General features: G+C 43.8%; 1 protein-coding gene across 2 annotated transcripts in view; it reads right to left on the bottom strand.

Moving 5' to 3' along the window:
- The window catches only part of CCDC92B (coiled-coil domain containing 92B), a 97,148-nt gene extending 90,475 nt beyond the window's left edge, over window positions 1-6,673 (bottom strand). The window contains exon 1 of one of the 2 annotated variants that reach the window (XM_056558450.1): window positions 6,229-6,673. The gene's annotated coding sequence lies outside the window, so the exon portion shown is untranslated. Of the gene's footprint in view, window positions 1-5,953; window positions 6,099-6,228 lie in introns of those variants that run through there. The other variant, XM_056558451.1, reaches the window with a different exon arrangement.
- Between the last annotated feature and the right edge of the window lie 14,032 nt (window positions 6,674-20,705).

The raw sequence follows: 20,705 nt of genomic DNA, 5'->3' as shown, positions 1-20,705 counted from the left end.
TTAAAGTAAATGGAGTCACGGGCTGATCAGGCAGGGGTACGGGAGCACCCGGTTTTCCCCTCCCCCAGCCGGATCCAACACCCATATGTAAAAAACGAGATATGAATGCAACCTAACTCCAATTCCCAGGATTTGGCTGTCCAGGCATGCTGGGAGTTGTAGTTTTGCAACAGCTGGAGACACACTGTTTGGAAAACACTGCCTTAGGGTATGTTAACACGTGTAAGCAATTTCTGGCATCAAAAATATCCACTTGAATGCTTACTTTCAGAAACAGTGCCACACCTGTCCGCAGGTTGCAAGTCAGCTCCATTGAAGTGAATGAGGCTAGGCTGCAATACCATACACATCCTGTGGACAGGTGTGGTGCTGTTTCAGGAAGAAAGCAGGCAAGTATTTGTAATCTTGGATAACCCCTTTAAGCCACTGAAGATGAACTGCAGAATATCTGCAAGTAATCTGTGGGGTGTGAATACACCCCCGCTGCTTGACAAGTTACCTATGTTTTTTTAAATTTATTTTTATTAGCCAAAGTCATAAGTGGATCTAACGATAGAAGTATAAGGCCTTCCTAGAGATTTCCCGTCCTTTTTGAATGTACTCCTGGCTTTGTCTCAACACAGAGAAGTCTCCTCAGCCATTATGAACAAAGGCGTCTTAAAGTAATATCATAAACCTCAAATTCATATTTGCAATGACTTTTATGCAGTTCCCCTTCGCTAATGTTTTCTATATATATAAGCAGCATGTTGCCCAAATATCATAATTGAAATATATTACATTGTTCATGAATAAATAATGCAATAGCAAACAGAAGAAAATAAGAATAAATAAAAATGATATAATATACTGATAATATATTGATGCACAAAATGTATATATGTTTACAGGATCACTGATATGACCCGTCCTTTGTGATCTGCTACCATATTTTTCTTTACCCCTTACTGACTTCAGCAGGTAATCATTTTTTACTTGGAATAGTAATTTTACTAGATGGAATGATGATTATGTTATTCTTGGTATATAAGAGATTATAGGCTTTTACATAGAGATACATTGAATGGGGAATTCCCATCTGAGATGTCTATGGCATATCCACATAATATGGCATTAACAGAGGCGTAACCTGTAGCTTTTAGACCCTGATGCTAAATCTACAAATGGGCCCAATGTGCCAATTATACTGGTCTCCTATGGGCTAGATGTGCTTTGGGACCCGGTGCGACTGCTACCTCTGCACCTCTATAGCTATGCCCCTGGGCATTAAAGTGTTACTGCCATTGAAATTTAGACATGTCGATCAGACTTGCCAAATGTTTCGATGTTATAAGTCGTAAAAGCGGGTGATGTTGCGCTCCATCCCCAGGCCGGCTAAGAGATCCAAATATTTCTCTGCATAAAAGTCTAGTCTCTTGGCTGGCTGGGCAGGACAATGCCACCCACTTCCCAGACTAATAACTCACCATCACGCAGGTATCGGGAGTGAGACCCTGTGTTATTAACAACTTTTGACATGTTCAAAGTTGTGTTTAATCAGTACAAGTCTCACCTCTGAGTCCTGCATCCATTTTGAGATCGAGCACCCCCAGCCTGGTCCTGTCTGCTTGTAATGCCTGGAGGCGGTTGAATATAGCCAAGCTGGTTATTTTACACAGTTTGCATAACACCCATAGGTGTTAAACAGTGTAGCACCACAAGCCAGAGGTGGGAACCACATTTATCAGACACTTATGGATATCCCAATACCCTTTTAAAGGAGTAGTCTCATGGAAAAAAAAGTATCCCCTATCCGCTGGATAGGATATAAGTTTTAGATTGCGGGGGTCCGAGCGCTGTGGATCTCCTGTACAGACCCTCTGAAAAGACCCCCTCCATATATCTTTTTAGGATATAGAAAACCCCCGCGATCTAAACCTTATACATTTTTTTTCCCTAAAGGACTACTACTCCTTTAAAGGCTATGTACACCTAAGCAGCCATTGCACCAAAAATAAAAAACTAAGCAAGTTTGCAATAGGTTTTAGCTAAAAATCTTATGCCATTTTGTTTCTACAGCTCCTATGCAAACCTATGCTTCTCTGTGGTAGATGACTCTCATTGTGATCGTATAAAACAGCCACTGTCATTTATAGACACACACAGATCATTCCATCAAGTAGAATACATTATTATTATCTGGTTGAAAAGACATGACATATCTATTTGCCCTAAAATCTGCTAGTTTGGCGTCCTGGATGAGGAGAAATGCTCACACCACGATAAAATCTTCCTACTGGAGACATTCTTTATACATTTTTTATGGGACAAGAAGCTGTCGCATTGCTATGGATAGGTGAATGACCCATCAATAGTGTTGCTCGCGAATGTTCGCAATGCAAATTTTATTCGCGAATATCGCATATTCGCAAATTCACGAATATTCTCAAATATAGCACTATATATTCGCAATTACGAATATTCGTTTTTATTTTTTTCACAGTACACATCACAGTGATCATCCCTCTCTGCTTCCAGCTTGTGTGGTGTAAAGAAGGCTCTAATACTACTGTGTGAGACTCGTGTGCGAATTTGCATATGCTAATTTTCAAATATGCGAATTTTCGCATAGCCAAATTTTTGTATATGCTAATTTTCACATATGCTAATTTTTACATATGCGAATTTACGCATATGCGAAAGTTAAAACACGAATATGCGAATTTAGCGAATATATGACGAATATTGGTCCATATATTCACGAAATATCGCAAATTCGAATATGGCCTATGCTGCTCAACACTACCCACCAAGAGTGTTTCATTGGAAAAAAATGGTCAATACTGTGATACTGTGATCTCCCGACTTCAGGTTCTTTCCTAAGTGCTGGCTACGGGTGCCCTCAATAGTTCCTGGTTGTTTCCATTTGACACCCTTTCACCCCTCAATACCAGCTGCAGCCCCTCTTTCCTTACCCTCCCCCTCCCCTCTTTTTTCCTAAATACATGATGTTTTGTATGAGACTTAAAGAGACATGTGAGCCCTTCATCAGTCCTTTCCTTAATTTTTGTTGTGCTGTTGTATGATTTACTAAATTTTTTTGTTTATTGCTGATTTTGTATAACATTGTTGTATGATAATCTACAATCTCATAAACCTATATTTTGTTAATAGACCTGTGTTATTCTTCAAAAAAACAAGTTTATAAAAACAGTAAGGATGCTCCTTCGGTTTTTCTTTTGATCCATATGAAGGTCCTTTAGCTAAACCGAGGATGCTGAAATGGGAACAAGGGGCAGAGGATTGAAGAAATTTTTCAACTACAAGATCTGCATAGGCTTCAGAGTAAAAGTGTAGCCTAATCTCCTACATGCACCCTTCATAATGGAAAATGTGTATATTGTTCTGGTGTATTTTTCTATATGCTAAAGGCCACAAAAGGAGAATTAAAGGTCAAAATAAATCCTATTTTGTGACATCATGTGTCTCTGCTTTCTTATTCTCCTATATTTATGGTGACAGTATCAGGGATCGATACAGTAACAGTAAACTGATAACATACAGTAAGTGACTCTCTAAAGCCAGGCAGCAGTTATTATTAGACTTTGCTGGGTTGTGACCACATATAGATTGCTTAGTTAAGAAGTACTTTCAGTACTGCAGTATTAGGTGGATCGCCATCATTTTCAGATGCTCATGTAAGCATGCAAATGTATTCCTGTGCATAATTCTGACTCAACAATATGGAACAAAGATCTATTTCTGGAAATGCAGCAGACAAGGCTTCTTTCAGGAAGTCACTTAATGATACTCTTGCTGCCATTAAATTTCATTCCAGCTCAAGAGAAAATCAATAGAATGCTGTCCATTCAAGCAGAAAAAGGGCAATGTTGACTGATTGGCGATTGTTACACGAACACATAGCATAATCTACAATTAATAGTGGGAAAAAAACGGAAAATATCAAACATTAGTACATGAGGATAACAAATATTTACTATTGTTATGACAATATTTGCACGTGCCTTTTCTACTTACATGCTATGTGGCCATGAATGTATCATGGTACAATAATCATATAAGGTTAGGTTGACAATGTATTTTACCCCTATATTTTGTGGGTACATTGTGAAATTCCCTGATGAACACACTAAATATCTCAACGGGGATCCATTGGTTAAAAGAATGGGTTGATGTAGATGCTTAATGGTGACATCCGTTACCCGATTGCTATAATGGTATAAATGGAAACGACATGGAAAGGCTTACAATATAATCTGTCAAATGGATGCCACTGTCATGTAACTATTTAACATATCCGTCACCCCACTCCTTCACCCCACTCTTTTGGTCTGTGTCTAAATTTAATATTGGTGTCATCACAGTCACTGTTGAATGTATATGTGAGGAGTATATTTGTAAATGCTCAGTTTGATGGAGCATGCATGTGTTCTAAATCGGTTAAGAAGAGTAAGCCATTGCTAGACACCTCCTTCAGGGCCTTATTCCCCCTGAGAACAAAATAAATGGGCATGTTGAAATCCAACTCCATGGCATGTGTGGAGAGCTGGGAGACCCCCATACACATTAGGTGGATGGCCTGTTCCACTAAAGAGGAGGAGCTGTGTAGACCGATGTATAGTTTTACGGGAATGGTATCAGTATAGAATGTAATTTATTCATTTAAAGCTCTGCTCATTCTGGGCTTAAGAATCAAGTGGGTGGACTTATCAGTGATCGACAGCCTTCTTGTATATATGTATGACAAAGATAGCTGTCAATCACCCCTTAGAACCACCCACTGGATTCCTAAGCTCAGGATAAGCAGGGATTTAAGACAATATCTGACACGGTTACTGAATCTTTTCTCAGAGACTATATCTCAATCGGTTCAGGTCCTCCTATTCTATAAGATGATGTTGGCAGATCAGATTGTAAGTTCCCTTTGATCTATTGTGTATGGCTAACTTAAGATCTTCTTTGGCTAAGCTTCCAGTAGATGTCAAGGATACTTTATATTAACCTCTTCCAGGTTGACAACAGTTCACATCTTGCATCCCAGTGCCTCTAACCTACAATTGATCAAACACCAGTGGACCCCTAACTTGGTCCAAACCACAACTCCGTAGTAAAGGGGGTGGATGGGACATTTCATATCTGCCTTGGGCAACGCCTTCTTAATAAAAGAGATTCCCCTTTAGGAGTTCTGCAACAACAAAATATAGATGTACTAAATATTAGCTCTCCAGCTTCCAGGCCAAGGTGGATGAAGAATAGGACAAGACTTTGATGTTGATTCCAATCTATGTTGTCATTTTTTTGGCTCCTGTACCGTGTTACGCAGAGCTACATTACAAAGTGCGTCACATAGCTATTATCTCTGGAAATATAGAGAGAGATCACAGGATGAGGGGACAAAATAGATTCTCAGCTTAGGCAACATTACGAAAGACATCACTTTCTTCTCACCTCAAACATTATATTTAATGGGCCTCAGTCTATTACAAGATGAAACAAAGAGACGATCAGTTACTATCAAAGCAATGTTACGCGTAGACCAGCTGGACTTTAAAGAACGGAGGCTTTCAGAAAAAGTCTAATGCACTACAGTCATGTTTAATTCATATAGTGATGGAAACTGGAAGGGCTTTCTAAAAGATTAAAATACACGTTCTACTTTCTACGTGATAATCAGTCAGTATTTGTAAAACAAACTTTACGACAGCAGGAATAATAAGAATTTTTCTTTAGTTATCCAATATAGATACAAATTCTAAGTAACTGACAAAATAAAAATCCTTCTTAAGATTCTCGGAGTTCTGGGAATCCTGTCTGTACTAATGACCCCTATTGGCAAGGTTAGCATTAATAAGAAATAAAATGCCAAAAAGGGACAACTAGTTAGTGAGTAACTCTCATTACTGAATGGAAAGGGATGAGAAAAGACATAACGCAACACAATATGGTCACTAACCCTTGGATACGTCGCAGTATCCTTGATTTCAGCACCATGGACGTATCATCACATGATCCATAACTGGGAACTTTAAAAAAGTGATTCTCCTGCGAAAACGCAGTTAATGTAACTAGCAACACATTAGACCCTGCAGCATGAGCCTGAAATTGGAGGCGATACCTGATGCCCACCCCCTCCAATTATCTAGATGAACTGCTGGATCACATTGAGCACGTTTCCTCCTCACTTTCCCGGAATGAATTGTTTACATGCAAAGAGCACAGCCATCTTACCTGCAGACAAGGAGAATGTTAGGAGGGGTTTGCTGCAGCTTCACCTCATGAGGGCTACATAAGGGATGGAAAATTATCTACAGGCAAGGACGGGGTTGATGCACTAGAAGTTCACTGTGGTGGAGGGGAAGGGTAAATCCAACGTAAACATTCCATAGCAGAACACTTGCCTCCCATTCTCAGTCCTTGGTGTCGGTGCTATGGGACTGGGTATCTTCCTTTGCGATATGCTGCAGGCCTCCCTCTATGTACCAAGGCATCAGGCCAGGAGGCTGGGCACAGGATAAGGCGTAAACAGAACAACGTGACAGGAGCTGGTGAGCTCAGCCTGGGTCTCTCCTCTCGAAAAACTGAAAGGGGGAGGGAGAGGCAGCCTCAGCAGCATGATGAAATCATCACCACCACCTCCCTAGGGATCTGCTCTCAGTGCACTTAGGATGCTATATCTACCAATGATGCCCTTTTCCCTGCAGAAGAGAAGCAAGGGCTGTCGTGCAGAACATTCCCAAATTTAGCAGGTTGCTTATATATATATATATATATATATATATATATATATATATATATATATATATAGTGAAATCTGCACAAATGGTGCTGCCTATTAGTGCATATATTTATGTAATTAAATTGTTTTAAACAGTATTAATGCTTGCATGTGTTGTTTCCAGCTTATGCTCCTAAGTAAGGCGCAGCATTTGTGACATGTTTGTCATGCTCCATGGAATCGCATGAATGCATTCGTGCTCCATGATGACAGCCTTGCTCTGAGCAACACCGACAACCTCACTAAGCAACCAATAGTTCTCCCCAATGCCAATTTCTTCTGTGTGCTAGATCATGGATTTCCCAATCAGGGTGCCTCCGACTGTTGCAAAACTACAATTCCCAGCAGAAGGCTGTCCGGGCGAGCTGTAGTTTTGCAACAGCCGGAGGCACCCTGGATGGGAAACACTGTGCTAGAGGATGAACTTTGGGGGAGATCTATCAAAACCTGTCCAGAGGAAAAGTTGCTGAGTTGCCCATAGCAACCAATCAGATTGCTTTTTTTTTTTTTTTTTTTTCATTTTTGAAAAGGCCTCTGAAAAATGAAAGAAGCGATCTGATTGGTTGCTATATGGGCAGCTCAGCAACTTTTCCTCCAGACAGGTTTTGATAGATCTCCCCCAAAGTTCATCCTCTAGCACAGTGTTTCCCATCCAGCTGTTGCAAAACGAAAAAAAAAAATAAAAAAAAATCTGATTGGTTGCTATGGGCAACTCAGCAACTTTTCCTCTGGACAGGAAAACAACTAGAGGCACCCTGGATGGGAAACACTGTGCTAGAAATGAACTTTGGGAGAGATTTATCAAAACCTGTCAAGAGGACGAGTTGCTGAGTTGCCCATATAGCAACCAATCAGATCGCTTCTTTCATTTTTCAGAGGCCTTTTCAAAAATGAAAAAAAAAAAAAAAAAAGCAATCTGATTGGTTGCTATGGGCAACTCAGCAACTTTTCCTCTGGACAGGTTTTGATAAATCTCCCCCTTTATGTTTATAAATTAGGATCATTTATAATAAGCTTTAGTGACACCACTGAATTTTATTAGACACAAAAAGCATACAAACATTTAAAAACCACTTAAAACTGTACATACAGAATGAAGGATGAAATACAGTGCTACAATACTCACCCCCATGGAAAGGTATAACCAAACAACAATGGTCCCAATGGTTATTATGATATATAATAAACCATCAGCTGCCTATAAGTGAGCAACCAATGCATGAAGTGACCACTGCCAAGAACTAATGTGCAACCTGGCTGAAAGTACACTAAAACGACCTAACCACAGCCACAAAGCAGTTAAGTGCAAGCCTGTCCCCATTTGAACTCGCAGCGTGTTTCTCGCAAATGTGAACAAATCCGCCCATGTGAACAAGCCCTTAGCCACGGCATATTTTCCTATCCGTTTAAGTCAACGGATAGCAAAATTATCTGCAAAAAAATATGCAGGAAAATACGGCACTTGTAACCCTTACCTGGAGTCAGTTCATACATGTATATTTTCTGCTTCACATCTGCTGCAGATTTGCTTCAATGGGTAGCGAAATGGGTTGACTTTAATGGGTAGCAAAATCTGCCACAGCAAATCTGAAGCAGAAAATATGCATGTGTGAACCCTGAAGGTAGGTTCACATGTGCCGTATTTTGGTGCATATTTTTTGCAGATGATTTGCTGCCCATTGGGTAGAAAAATAAACAACAGCAAAAAGGCAGCAAAATATGCAGCATAATACGGCATGGGCGACACTACTCTTAGGGTGTATTCTCATGTACAGTATCCTGTGCCTATTTGCTACAGATTTCATGCTGCAGTGTTCAGTGTAACTAATTGACTGAACACATCTTCAAATCCTGCACATCAAATATGCGCAGGATACTGTACGTGTTAATAGACCCTAAATGTTGTTAAATTGCACCTTAATATTCTACCGGTTATGGCAGTTGGTACCAAGGAGTTAAAAGGGTACTCTGGCAAAAAGTGTTCTTTTTCTGGCTGCCGTGCTGCATTTCCTGGCGCTGGGGATCAGCACATCACATTGCAGCTCATCCAATCACTGGCTAAAGTGGGACACCGCTTGGTCGGTATTTGGCTGAAAATCTCTCATGACGACTCCAGCAGCAGGAGGTTAACTTTAGCGGTGAAAAGGCTGGGATTGGTGTGAGACATTACCACTCAACCAATTCACTGACCGCAGTGGTGTACTACCTCAGTGGCAATGTAATGTATTGACCCACAGCACTGCAATAACAGAAGCCATGGGGGGGGGGGGGGGCGAGGAAGGTAAGTACAGGTTTATGTTGTTTACTATCTTAAAATTCTTCTAGCATAAAAGGTGGGGCTATTATAACACTTTGCTTTCACCTGAATGATTTATTTGTATTGACTTTCAGGGGACCCCTGGGGTCCAACCATCCACTCTAGCCACCCATGACATTTGGGAAGTCCCTGCTCCTGAAAGAACGGGGCAAAAGTGTACCAGTGGACTCTGCCTTTCTACCATTACTGCCCCTGGGGTCTCTACATTAATTCTAAATGTAGGGAGATGGTAAAGCTAGGGAGTATTTTATACATTGACTGCTAATGCAAACAATACTTTTGCAGTGAAGATTAATGGGGTACACTGCCCCTAGACATCTTATCCCCTATCCAAATGATAAGATGTCCGATCGTGAAGGGTCCCACCACTGCACCCCCTGTCTTCTGCTTCGCTCTGTGTGATGCAGGGGCGGGAGGCTTGTGACATCACGGCCCCACCCCCTCGTGATGTCATGCCTCGCCCCCTCAATGCAAGCCCATGGGAGGGGGCATGACATTTCATAGAGTGGAACCTGAGCTGAGTTTCTTTCCAGCAGTACACATACCTAGACTTCTGTGCTTTGTAAAAAAATTATATGTTGCTGAGGCCTTAAAGAAAATAGAAAAAAAAAACATATACTTACCTACCCCAAGTCCATCTGCGATCCATTCAGATCCTGGTTGGCTCTTTTTTTAGTTCTTTGAGTGCCTGTCTTCTTTACGCTTTCAAGAAGAGCACTTGGAGCAGTATCTGCCCAATCAGCCAATCAATGATAGAGACGAGACTCTGCTGTGGCCAGTGATTGGCTGAGATGGCAAGTCCTGCACTGAGGGCAGGTTATGGAAGCAGGAAGAAAACAGTAGCTCAGGGAAATGGAAAGAGCCAGAGAGGAGCTGCGGAGGATGAGCAGGGGACTCAGGGAAGGTAAGCATAGTTTTTTTTTCTATTTTCTTTAAAGGACAACTGCAGCACAATATACACTTATCCCCTATCTACAAGATAGGGGATAAGTGTTTGATCGCGGGGGGTCCGACCGCTGGGACCCCCCTCGATCTCCCTAACGGGGCACCGCCATTAGCGCTCATAGTGAGCACTGAAGGCGCGTAGCGTCGACCTAGAGGTCGACGGTGACGCCCCGTCTCCTCCCTGTCCCAATACAGTTCTATGGGGGAGACGGGGAGGCAGGAACACTGCCTCCCCGCCTCTCCCATAGAGATGCATGGAGGAGGCGTGCCGGCCGCAACGTCATGCTGCGGCTGGCACGCCCCCTGCACGGGAGAGCCATGGCACACCCGCGGCCCCGTACAGGAGATCACAGGGGGTCCCAGCGGTCGGACCCCCCGCGATCAAACACTTATCCCCTATCCTGTGGATAGGGGATAAGTGTTAATTACGCTGCAGATGTCCTTTAAGGCTCCAGAAACATCTTTTTTTTTTTTTTCAAAAACACTGAATTACTTCTATAAGTAATTTACAGATACAGATCACATAGACTCTGTCCTCGGTGCACAGAGCTCCGCTTGTCCTCAGTGCACAGAGCCCCGCTTGTCCTCGGTGTACAGAGCCCCACTTGTCCTGGGTGCACAGAGCCCCGCTTGTCCTCGGTGTACAGAGCCCCGCTTGTCCTCGGTGTACAGAGCCCCGCTTGTCCTCGGTGTACAGAGCCCCGCTTGTCCTCGGTGTACAGAGTCCTGCTTGTCCTCGGTGTGCAGAGCCCTGCCTTTCCTCGGTGTACAGAGCCCTGCCAAAGAAGTGCCCTGATCTCTCTGCCGGCTTTCTCAGTGGACATCTGCATGGACTCAAAAACAGGCCAGCCTGGCCAGGTGGGTGGATGGCTTATGAATTGTACAGTTGTATGTCTCTTCTACCTGCATTTCACCGCTCCCTTCATGATGGCACAGTCTGACATATAAGTTGTGTATGTGAAATATAACTTATATCTTTGACTGTGCCGTCACGAAGGGGGCAGTGAAAGGCAGATAGAAGATGGAGTAGGCTTCCCAGCAGCACAGAGTATTTCTGTCAGGAACTGTAGTGAGGCAGACAGTCTGCTTCACTACAGTTCCCTTCAGAAATACTCTGTGCTGCTGTGCTATTTCTGTAATAAATCAGCCTCACCCAAGCAGGGGGCAAAAAAGGTAAAGTGTGTGGCTTATGAATGGACTAGTTGCTATTTTCTACCTGCCTTTCACTGCTCACTAAATGATGGCACAGTCAGATATGAGATATATATGACTGTGCCATCATGTAGTGAGCAATAAAAGGCAGGTACTCTGGTGGAAAACTTTTTTTTTTTTAATCAACTGGTGCCAGAAAGTTAAACAGATTTGTAAATTACTTCTATTAAAAAAATCTTAATCCTTCCAGTACTTATTAGCGGCTGTATACTACAGAGGAAATTCTTTTCTCTTTGGATTTCTTTTCTGTCACGACCACAGTGCTCTCTGCTGACACCAGAGCAGGAGAAATTCCCCATAACAAACATAGGCTGCTCTGGACATTTCATAAATTGGACAGAGGTGTCAGCAAAGAGAACTGTGGACAGCTGCTATTAAGTACTGGAAGGATTAAGAATTTTTAATAGAAGTAATTTACAAATCTGTTTAACTTTCTGGCACCAGTTGATTAAAAAAAAAAAAAAGTTTTCTACCAGAGTACCCCTTTAAGGTGAGTGGAGGCTGGAGCGAAGTTGGACTGGGTATCACAGACAGAGATCCCAAGTTGGCATAAAAAGGAGGAGGATAGTTCAGTGTTTTTAAGTGCTTGGTGTAGTTAAGGTGATTGGCATTGCCATCCCTCAAAGTACATCATAGCCTCAAGCGCACTGCACCCCCTATTCCTTTCTATGTCAAATATTCATATGCATACTGGGTGGGAATACGGACAGGGCAGAGGTGGGGCCAGGGGTGGAGTCTTGCTGGGGGCCCTTGCTTTATTTGGTCCAGGGGCCCTGAGTGGTGTCAGTCCGCCCCTGGAAGTAAGGATTAATAATATAATAGATCCTGTCACTAGGAATATTAAGGCATGGCAGCAATTAAAAATGAATTTAACTCGTCTGGTAAAACATGGTTTGAATATTTGCAGGTTAAGCATGCATGTAACTCTACAAGAGGACAATACATTTTCAGTATAAAGTCGACTGATGATATAATCAAAAGGTTGGTTAATGGTCAAATTGGGGGGAAAAAAAATGTTGACCGTCTATGAAAATTTAACCACTAGGAAAGACGATATGGTAAAGTTACCTTACTCTCTTTTACATATAACCCCATATTTTATATTATATATATATATATATATATATATATATATATATATATATATGTGTATATATATATTAGTAGGGAACAGCTCACATGGTGGGGTCAGCAATGACAGTATTCACACAGACAGTAGGTTTCAAATGTCCAAGAGGATGTTTATTTAAATTAATTTTAGGCACAAAGCATAGTGCATTTAACCCGATAACGACCATGGACGAGTATAGACGTCCAGGTTGGCGGCCGTTCCCGCACCTGGACGTCTATACTCGTCCATTCTTCTCGTGGGTGCTGCCCAGTGCACCCACGAGATCGCGGCAGGGACTCGGCTGTATCACACAGCCGGGACCCTGCTGCACTGCCAGGACCGAAGTAAACTTCGGTCCCAGCAGTTTTAACCCTTACAGCCGTGGTCGGAAGTGACCGCGGGCTGTAGGTGTTATGACAGAGGGAGGGAGCTCCCTCTGTCTCCTCTGCAGCACCCCGCATCGCGATCGCGGGGTGCTGCGTGTAATACGCGGCTGTCCGGGACCTGCCGCACTGCCGGGAGTGAAGTTCACTTCACTCCCGACAGTTTAACCCTTACAGCCGCAGTCAAAAGTGACCGCGCGCTGTAAGGAGTTATGACAGAGGGAGGGGGCTCCCTCTGTCTCCTCTGCAGCACCCCACAGCGCGATCGCGGGGTGCTGTGTGTGGCCGCACTGCCGGGAGTGAAGTTCACTTCACTCCCGACAGTTTAACCCTTACAGCCGCGGTCAGAAGTGACCGCGCGCTGTAAGGAGTTCTGACAGAGGGAGGGGGCTCCCTCTGTCTCTCCTGCAGCACCCCGGAGCATCGCGGGGTGCTACTGCATACCTGGGCAGCCGGGGTTCCTACAAAGACCCCCAGGTCTGCCCTGGGTATTGCCTGCTAGTGAAATATGCTGCCTGCTAGTGAAAACTGGCAGGCAGCATATAACTGCAATGCTTTGGAATACTAAGTATTCCAAAGCATTAAAAAGTGTAAAAATAAATAAATAAATAAACAAAATAAAAGTGTAAAAATAAATAAAAATGTAATAAAAGTGTAAAATATATATTAAAAATACATTTATTAAATGAATCTAATTAAAAAAAAAGCATAATGTGTAGGATCCCATTGGCGGACATCCGCAGCATGTAATATGCTGCGGATGTCCGCCACGTGATCCTACACATTATGCAGCAGTCACGGTAATGAGCTCGCTGCTGCGGCTGGGTAGCTTTGTGCGTCCACTCATAGCGGCAGATTTTCCGCCAGCAGTTATGAGCGGACACACTGAGCTACCCAGCCGCAGCAGTAATGGATATATTCGCCATGAGCGGGTGCTTATTCCTACAACATGGCGGATATATCCATCAGGAGCCTTAACTGTCACAGACAGATGCGTTATACTGCCAGCCGACCAAGGACCAATCAGAGAGGTCCCTGGTCCAGCCAACAACTTGTAGGGGTGCGGTATATAAATGGGGTCACTTGTGGGGGTGGGGGTACTGTTCTATGGTGTTAAAATACTCACTGTACCCCCTAGCGAATACCTTGAGGGGTCTAGTTTTTAAAATGGGGTCATTTGGAGGGGTGTTCCTATGTTCTACTACCTTTTAATTTCTGCAAACCTTGCATAGCACATAAAAAAAGATGTACTTTTCAAATTTTCTAAATTTCAAGTTAAATTGTTAGGCTTCTAACTAATTTAAAATGTTAATTAAAAACTAAAAAATGACGTCAAAATAAAGTAGACATCTGAAAGTATAAGTTTCATAAACTATTTGGTCAGTATGTATAAATATATGCAACCAATTAGTGTTAAAATAGCAAAAAATCGTAATTTTTTGTAAAAATGTCATGATTTTTTGCATTGTAAAAAAAAAACTACAAATGATATCGGCTTACTTTTACTATGTACATGAAGGACAACTTGTGACAAAAAAACAATGTCAGAATTATCGTGATTGGCAAAACGTTACCAGAGTTATTCTCTAATAAAGACAGACATCCCCGATTTGAAAAAACAGGCCTGGTCTTTCAGGGGCGTACAGGTTTATTTGCATTGGTCCTTAAGGGGTTAACCCCTTCCCGCAGAATGTCATATATAAACGCCGGGTTGTGCAGTGCGTTCGCGCATCCCGGCGTTTATAAATGACATTCAGTTAACCCGGCGATGCGCAGCATCGCACGGGTTAACTGGCAGAAGTCCCGCTGTTTCCAGCAGGGGACAACTTCTGCTTCACCCCCCAGGACCATCCATTGATGGTCCTGGTCAGCGATCACTGTGATTGGTCCCTGTGGACCAATCACAGTGATCTGGGGTGAAAGTTCACATCCCCCGCACTGCCCGCCCCTGGAAGTCGGGCAGAACGGGGGACGAAGGCTGCGGGGGCTCGCGGGGACCTGCGGCACACGGGGGGAACACGTGGGGACCGGCGGACTTACCTGGAGCAGCGGCGGGACCGAGGAGCAGCGGCAGGACCGGCCACGTGGAGGAGCAGCGACGGGACCGGCAGGTAAGTATGTAGTCCTCAGAGGCAGCAGTGAAGATCTTCACTGCTGCTTCTAGGAGTCTGAAAACTACAACTCCCAGCATGCCTAGACAGCCTTTGGCTGTCTGGGCATGCTGGGAGTTGTAGTTTTGCAACATCTGGAGGGCCCCAGTTTGGAGACCATTGTATAATGGTCTCCAATCTGTGCTCTTCCAGCTGTTGCAAAACTACAACTCCCCGTATGCACTGACTGTCCAGGCATGCTGGGAGTTTTAGTTCAGCAACATCTGGCCCTTCAGATGTTGCCGAACTACAACTCCCAGCATGCCCTTCAGCTGTCTGGGCATGCTGGGAGTTGTAGTTTTGGCACAACTGGAGACACACTGGTTGGGAAACATTGTCTGTTTCTAACTCAGTGTTTCCTAACCTGTGTGCCTCCAGCTGTTGCAAAACTATGACTCCCAGCATGCACTAACAGACCATGCATGCTGGGAGTTGTGGTTTTGCAACAGCTGGTGCAACCCCCACCACCCCCGTGAATGTACAGGGTACATTCACATGGGCGAGGCTTTTACAGTGGGTTTCTCGCATCTTGAGATGCAGCAAATTTTGCGCTGGGAAACTCGCTGTAATCCCCCGCCCATGTGATTGTACCCTAAAAACACTACACTACACTAACACAAAATAAAATAAAAAGTTAAAAACACTACATATACACATACCCCTACACAGCCCCCCTCCCCCAATAAGAACGTCCGGTACACCACTGTTTCCAAAGCAGAGCCTCCAGCTGTTGAAAAACAACAACTCCCAGTATTGCCGGACAGCCGTTGACTGTCCACGCATGCTGGGAGTTTTGCAACAGCTGGAGGCACCCTGTTTGGGAATCACTGGCGTAGAATACCCCTATGTCCACCCCTATGCAAATCCCTAATTTAGGCCTCAAATGCACATGGCGCTCTCACTTTGGAGCCCTGTCGTATTTCAAGGCAACAGTTTAGGGCCACATATGGGGTATCGCCGTACTCGGGAGAAATTGTGTTACAAGGTTTGGGGGGGCTTTTTCTTCTTTAACCCTTCATGAAAAGGAAATGTTGGGGTCTACACCAGAATGTTAGTGTAAATTTTTTTTATTTTTTACACTAACATGCTGATGTTGCCCTATACTTTACATTTTCACAAGAGGTAAAAGGGAAAAAAGCCCCCCAAAAATTGTAACGCAATTTCTCCCGACTACAGAGATACCCCATATGTGAGCGCAAAGTGCTCTGGGGGCGCACAACAAGGCCCAGAAGGGAGAGTGCACCATGTACATTTGAGGTGATTTGCACAGGGGTGGCTGATTGTTACAGCAGTTTTGACAAACGCAAAAAAAAACTAAACCCCACATGTGACCCCATTTCGGAAACGACACCCCTCACGGAATGTAATGAGGGGTGCAGTGAGAATTTACCCCCCACAGGTGTATGACGGATCTTTGGAACAGTGGTCCGTGAAAATGAAAACTTGTACAGCCCACTGTTCCAAAGATCTGTCAGACACCAGTGGGGGGCAAATGCTCACTGTACCCCTTGTTACGTTCCTCAAGGGGTCTAGTTTCCAAAATGGTATGCCATGTGGGTATTTTTTGCTGTCCTGGCACCATAGGGGCTTCCTAAATGCGACATGCTCCCCGAGCAAAATTTGCTCTCAAAAAGCCAAATATGACTCCTTCTCTTCTGAGCATTGTAGTTCGCCCATAGTGCACTTCAGGTCAACTTATGGGGTACCTCAATACTCAGAAGAGATGGGGTTACAAATTTTGGTGGGTATTTTCTGCTATTAACCCTTGCAAAAAGGTGAAATTAGGGGGGAAACACACATTTTAGTGGAAATTTTATTTTATTTTTTTACATATGCAAAAGTCGTGAAACACCTGTGGGGTAATAAGGCTCACTTTATTCCTTATTACATTCCTCAAGGGGTCTAGTTTCCAAAATGGTATGCCATGTGAGTTTTTTTTGCTGTTCTGGCACCATAGGGGCTTCCTAAATGTGACATGCCCCCCGAGCAAAATTTGCTCTCAAAAAGCCAAATATGACTCCTTCTCTTCTGAGCATTGTAGTTCGCCCATAGTGCACTTCAGGTCAACTTATGGGGTACCTCCATACTCAGAAGAGAAGGGGTTACAAATATTGGGGGGTATTTCCTGCTATTAACCCTTGGAAAAATGTGAAATTTGGGGGGAAACACACATTTTAGTGAAAAAAAATATTTTTTTTTACATATGCAAAAGTCGTGAAACACCTGTGGGGTATTAAGGCTCACTTTATTCCTTGTTATGTTCCTCAAGGGGTCTAGTTTCCAAAATGGTATGCCATGTGAGGGTTTTTTGCTGTTCTGGCACCATAGGGGCTTCCTAAATGCAATATGCCCCCCAAAAACCATTTCAGAAAAACGTACTCTCCAAAATCCCCTTATCGCTCTTTCCCTTCTGAGCCCTCTATTGCGCCCGCCGAACACTTTACATAGACATATGAGGTATCTGCTTACTCGAGAGAAATTAGGCTACAAATATAAGTATACATTTTCTCCTTTTACCCCTTGTAAAAATTCAAAAATTGGGTCTACAAGAACATGCGAGTGTAAAAAATGAAGATTGTGAATTTTCTCCTTCACTTTGCTTCTATTCCTGTGAAACACCTAAAGGGTTAAAATGATGACTGAATGTCATTTTGAATACTTTGGGGGGGGGTGCAGTTTTTATAATGGGGTCTTTTGTGGGGTATTTCTAATAAGAAGACCCTTCAAATCCACTTCAAACCTGAACTGGTCCCTGAAAAATAGTGAGTTTGAAAATTTTGTGAAAAATTGGAAAATTGCTGCTGAACTTTGAAGCCCTCTGGTGTCTTCCAAAAGTAAAAACTCGTCACTTTTATGATGCAGACATAAAGTAGACATATTGTATATGTGAATAAAAATTTTTTTTATTTGTAATATCCATTTTCCTTACAAGCAGAGAGCTTCAAAGTTAGAAAAATGCTAAATTTTCAAATTTTTCATCAAATTTTAGGATTTTTCACAAGGAAAGGATGCAAGTTACCACAAAAATTTACCACCATGTTAAAGTAGAATATGTCACAAAAAAACAATCTCGGAATCAGAATGATAACTAAAAGCATTCCAGAGTTATTAATGTTTAAATTGACAGTGGTCAGATGTGCAAAAAACGCTCTGGTCCTTAAGGCCAAAATGGGCTTGGTCCTGAAGGGGTTAAACAAACGAGGCCTAGCAGACTAGCTCTGCTAAAGCAGTATATCCTTCTGGATTTCCTTTATCCTGCCTGGCTGAGGAAACTAGGTGAAATATACACCCCATCCACCACTTTCCCCTACACTTTACCACATGCTTCTTCAGACCAGAGGTCTGGGGATTTATGGTGACCATGCAGTACACCCTGGACAATGCTTCCGCATTCCCTTGTAATTTTCCAGGTCTCTGTTCCACTTTAAAACTAAAATTTTGTAAGGAGAGAAACCATCTGGTCACTCTTGCATTTCTCTCTTTATTCTGTTTTATCCGGGCCAGAGGAGCATGGTCTGTCACATACACAAATTCTCTACCCTGCAGAAAATATTTCACGGATTCCAATGCCCACTTGATGGCAAGACACTCTCTTTCCACTATGGCATCATTTTTCTCTGCTGGGATAAGTTTCCTACTCAGGTAGATTACTGGGTGTTCTTCCCCATTTACCACTTGTTAGAGGACTGCTCCCAAACCTGTATCAGACACATCCATCTGGACCAGAAACTGCTGAACTCTGGGGAAACAAGCACTGGCTGTTCACACAGGGCAGACTTTAGGCTCTGAAAAGCCTTTTCTGCCTCTGGGGTCCACTTCACCCTTACTGACTTATCCCCCTTTGTTAAGTCTGTCAATGGTGTAGCAATTGTGGCAAAGTTGGGCATGAACCGATGGTAGTACCTGGCTATGCCAAGGAAGGTCCTTGTTACGCCGAGCGCTCCGGGTCCCTGCTCCTTCCCGAAGCGCTCGCGGCATTTCTCTCCCTGCAGCGCCCCGGTCAGACCCGCTGACCGGGAGCGCTGCACTGACATGGCCGGCGGGGATGCGATTCGCATAGCGGGACGCGCCCGCCCGCGAATCGCATCCCAGGTCACTTACCTGTCCCAGTCCCCGGCTGTCATGCTCTGGCACGCGCGGCTGCGCTCTCTAGGGCGCGCGCGCGCCAGCGCTCTGAGATTTAAAGGGCCAGTGCACCAATGATGGTGCCTGGCCCAATCACCCTGATTAGCTTGCACCTGTTCCTTGCCCTACTTATACCTCACTTCCCCTGCAATCCCTTGCCGGATCTTGTTGCCTTTGTGCCTTGTGAAAGCTATTACTGTGTTACCCATACTGTGTTGCTGACCTCCTGCTATTTCCATATTGACTACGAACCTTGCCGCCTGCCCCGACCTTCTGCTACGTCTGACCTTGTCTCTGCCTAGTCCTTCTGTCCCACGCCTTCTCATAAGTCAGCGAGGTTGAGCCGTTGCCAGTGGATACGACCTGGTTGCTACCGCCGCAGCAAGACCATCCCGCTTTGCGGCGGGCTCTGGTGAATACCAGTAGCTTCTTAGAACCGGTCCACCGGCACGGTCCACACCAATCCCTCGCTGACACAGAGGATCCACTATCAGCTAGCCGAATCGTGACAGCCCTCACCTGTTTCTTTGTTAATGGCCTGGGCCAGTTCTGTATTGCCTCAATCTTATTGATCTGGGATTTAACCAGCCCTCTGCCAATAATATAACCAAGGTATTTTGCTTCCTCTAGACCCACTGCACATTTCTCAGGATTTATGGTTAAACCTGCATCACTGATGGCGTCTAACACAGCCTGTACCTTACAGAGGTGACTTTTCCAGTCAGATGAAAAAATGACCACATTGTCCAGGTAGGCAGTGGCATAATCACAGTGTGGTCTCAAGATTAGATCCATCAGCCTCTGAAATGTAGCAGGGGCCCCATGTAACCCAAATGGCATCACAACATACTGAAACAGGCCTTCTGGAGTGGAAAATGCAGTCTTCTCTTTAGCCTCCTCAGATAACGGCATCTGCCAATAACCCTTTAAGGTCAAGTGTTGTGATTTACCTTGCCCTCCTAAGCCTCTCAATAAGTTCATCTTCCCGGGGCATGGGGTATGCATCAAATTTTGAGACCTCATTTAATCTTCTGAAGTCATTACAGAATCTCCAAATCTCATTGGGCTTTGGGATTAGCACAATGGGACTTGACCATTCATTAGTAGACTCCTCAATGACACCTAATTCCAGCATGCGCTTGACCTCAGAGGACATTGCCTCCCGGCGCACTTCTGGAATCCTGTATGGCTTTACATTTATTATACTGTGAGGCTCAGTTTTAATATGGTGTTTTATTAGGTGAGTGCGGCCTGGTAGGTCAGAAAACTTGTGTTTATTTCTCTGCAGGAATTCCCTCACCTCCTGCTTCTGGTGTACTGACAATGTCTCACCAATTGTTACCCGGGGAACTGGCTGCACTACATCTTTAACCTTAACCTGGGAGGTCATCAAAGCCTCTTTAGCTCTCTGCAAATGCTCTTTGACTATAGGCATCTCTGTTGCTATGCAGTCCTGCAAAGGAAAGCAGTCATCACTACACATTTCAGGTGGACCCACATTTCCATTTTGCCCCTCATTGTCAGCATTGTTTTCAATGGTTGTCTCACATGACCCTTCACTATCAGGGAGAGGTACAGATTCTGCCGGAGTTTCTTCCCCAGCTGTAGAAGTACCCCTTTTCCACAAATCCCAGAACAATGTGAAATCACGACCTAATATAGCTGCATACACAAGTCGTTTTACGAC

This window comes from Hyla sarda, chromosome 2, assembly GCF_029499605.1.
Source record: "Hyla sarda isolate aHylSar1 chromosome 2, aHylSar1.hap1, whole genome shotgun sequence".
Taxonomy (NCBI): domain Eukaryota; kingdom Metazoa; phylum Chordata; class Amphibia; order Anura; family Hylidae; genus Hyla; species Hyla sarda.
The sequence above is the reverse complement of the archived record's forward strand: the minus strand, read 5'-3'. Positions and strand labels throughout refer to the sequence as shown.